Source organism: Camelus bactrianus, chromosome 5, assembly GCF_048773025.1.
Source record: "Camelus bactrianus isolate YW-2024 breed Bactrian camel chromosome 5, ASM4877302v1, whole genome shotgun sequence".
Taxonomy (NCBI): Eukaryota; Metazoa; Chordata; class Mammalia; order Artiodactyla; family Camelidae; genus Camelus; species Camelus bactrianus.
In genome coordinates, this window is record NC_133543.1 from 28,085,708 (window position 1) to 28,089,155 (window position 3,448).

A 3,448-nucleotide genomic window follows, 5' to 3' on the forward strand; every position below is an offset into this window, starting at 1 on the left:
CAGTGTACAGCAGCCTCTGTAGTTCCACGGCCTCAGCGACACTTAAGAATGTCTGTCTCTTTAACGGTTAGCAAGTCTGATAGGTATTGCACCCTGGTTTTCATTTATATTTTTCTGGTATCTAAGGTTGAACACATTTATATATATTTAATAGTCATTTAAATATCTTCTTATGGAAAGTATCTGTTATAGCTTCTTCCACTTCTTCTTTTAACATTCTGTGCTCTTAACATTCTGTACAAGTGTATAGATTTGTAAAAGATCTTTAAATACAGTGGATATGAGTCTACTGTGGCATATACATATTGAGAACATCCACTCCTGGTGGGGAGGGTATAGCTCAGTGGTAGAGTGCATGCTTAGCATGCACGAGGTCCTGGGTTCAGTCCCCAGTAACCCCTCTAAAAGTAAGAAATAAATAGCCCTAAATACCTCCCCCCACACAAAAAATTAAATGAATAAATAAATCACTCTTTAAAAAAATTTAAAAAGAAAGAAAGAAAACATCCACTCCCACTGTTGGGCTTGCATTTTCATTCTTTAAATGTTTTCTTTGTTTTATTAAGTTCAGTTCATCAGTATTTTTCATTATAGTTTATTCTTTTTGAGTGTCATTTAAGAAATCTTTGCTTTCTCCAAAAACATGATATTATCCTAAATAGCTAATTGTTTTACCATTTATATTTAGATCTGCAACCTATCTGGATCTGAGTTTTATCTATGATGTGAGGTAGGCATAAGGAGTTACTTTTTTTCCATATGGAAATCCTAGTGCCCAAGCATCATTTATTATAAGACCATCCTTGTCCCTATACAATCAGTGTTATGAAGAGGGTGATTTCGTTCTAAAGCAAATAACTTACCTGTGTGGATCTTTTTTTTTTTCTGTTTTTTGGCCTACTAATTTTTTTTGTACCAATATCATACTGTCCTAATTAGTGTACGGCTTTCTGATACATCTTGATTTCTGGTAGTAGTAAGTGTTCCAGCTTTGTTTCTCTTTAAGTTTGTCCTGGCTGTTCTTAGCTCTTTATATTGCCAGGTACATTTTAAAAGAAGTTTATTAATTTACACCAAGAAAATAATGTACGGATTTTGATCGATTGCATTGTATTTACAGAAAAATCTGTGGGACATTAGCATCTTTACAACACAAGGCCTTCCAATTTGTGAACGTGGTGTTTTCCTTCAGGTATTTAGATTTTCTTTAATTTATCTCAGTTATATTTTTGGCTATATTTTTCTGTTGTTTTGTTGTTTGTTTCAGTGTAGATGGTTCGGACTTTTCATTGGAAAATTAGTGATTTTTATTTTTTATGATATCATTTAGAATTAAATTTCCTGTTTGTGACTGACATAGAAATACAAATAACTGTCTATTTTAATAATATGTCTGAAGGCCTTACAGTATTCTCATACTAATTTATTTGGATTTTCTACATGCAGTATTATTTATAAATAATTATAGTTTCACACTTTTCCATTCCAATTATTATTTGTTTCTTTTTCTGTTTTTTATCTTTCCTTATTGTACAGATGTGGAATCTCAAATTCAGTTTTATAGAAGTGTTCATAGCAGGTGTCTTTGACTTTTGCCCCATTTCACAGAAAAAGTTTTGCTCTCTCTCACCTTCAGGTTTGAAGTTTGCTGTTGATTTTTTATAGGCAATGTTAAACAGGTTAAAGAATTTTCTTTAGATTTAACTTGATAAGAGTTATTATGACTGTGTATTTAAATTTATCAAAAATTATTCTTTACATATTCAGATAATCATGTGATTTTCTACTTTAAGTCAATATGATAAATCACACTGCTTGATTTTCTGTTATAAAACAAACCTAAAATATTTCCAATTAAGTTGTCATTTTTATACGTCTCCAATTTAATCTGGTTTGCCCTCCTCTTAAAATGTAGCCTTTCAGAGAGCTTAAGCCTCAACAGAGAGCTTAAGATGTTTAATAGGGTCTCTTCTTTTGTAGATCCTGAATACCATGTTTTGTCTCTTTGACATCACAGTAAAGAAAAAGCTTGCCTGTCTGAAGTTTTTCATTTAACTTCCCGAGCTTGTTTATTCAGCAGATGCCACAGGAAGAAACCACCAAATGCTGGGCTCATTCTCTGTTCCTCTCTTCTCACCAATGCCCTAGCTCCTCATTTCTTGGCTCCCATGGCAGACAGAATCTTTAATTTTTGACTACAAAAAAAAAATGCCACTTGATTGGCAAAAACGCTGCCTTTCTGCCTCCACCTGGGCCCTTACCTTTAATACCATGGCTAAGAAACATCAAATACCCCTAGAGAGAAAGTGGTGACCAAACACTGGCTCACTTCTCTGTGCTGCTTCTCTCTTGGTAACTTGATTTGTCTAGTTCTGGTTGCCTTGGCAGCTCACTTACGCCATCAAACATTTTTTTCATCTGGTTTTTCTAACTGTTCCTGATGGAAAAATTGATCTGCTCAGGCTCATCCCTACATAGACACTGGTTCAATTGGTCTGGGTTGAGGAATACCTATCTGCAGTTAGATATCAGAAGCACTGTTTCCAAACCAAATTAAAAGAATCCAAAGGAAAAAATAAGCAAGGAGTATTTGAATAAAAAATTCTCCAAAGAAGATACATAATGACCTATAAGCACATGAAAGATACTCATCATCACTAATCATTAGGAAAATGTAAATCAAAACCACGATGACCTACACTTCATAATCATTAGGATGTTTATTATAATGATAAAAAATAACCACACATTGAAAATAAATGTTGGCAAGTATGTGGAGAAACTGGAACTCTTGTGCATTGCTGGTGAGAATGTAAAATGACGCAGCTCCTGTGAAAATGATACAGTAGTTCCTCAAAAGATTAAACATAAAATTATCATAAGATCCACCAATTCCACTTCAGGGTATATATCCCATAGGACTGAAAGCAGAGGCTCAAACAGATATTTATACACTCATGTTCACAGCAGCACTATTCACAATAGTCAAACAAGAGAAGCAATCCAAGTGTCCATCATCAGATGATGGATACACAAAATGTTGTATACACATACGATGGAATATTATTAAGAAATGTCTGACACATTCTACACAGATTAACCTTGAAGATAATGTATGACATAAAATAAATCAGTCAAAGAAGGACAGATACTGCTGCTTCCAGTTATATGAGGTACCTGGAGTAGTCAAATTCATAGAGACAGAAAGTAAATGAGTGGTTACCAGGGGATGGGAAATTAATGTTTAATGGGTACCAAGTATTGGTTCGGGAAGATGAAAAAGTTTTGGAGATGGATGGTCATAGTGGTTGCACAACAATGTGAAGGTACTTGACAACAGTAATAGTTAAAATGGTAAATTGTATGTTATGTGTGATTAGTCCAGTTAAAAAAACAGCACTCCAACTATTCTTCCACTGCACATATAAAATTCTTCCCTCCATTGTGT

At 34.0% G+C, this 3,448-nt stretch overlaps 1 long non-coding RNA gene across 1 annotated transcript in view; it reads left to right on the top strand.

The window, feature by feature from the left end:
* Nucleotides 1-1,311, top strand: part of LOC141577640 (uncharacterized) — a 383,621-nt gene extending 382,310 nt beyond the window's left edge. Inside the window, exon 5 of the long non-coding RNA XR_012506872.1 lies at nt 1,121-1,311. This is a non-coding gene — a long non-coding RNA (uncharacterized LOC141577640). The remainder of the gene's footprint in view (nt 1-1,120) is intronic.
* Nucleotides 1,312-3,448: the final 2,137 nt, after the last annotated feature.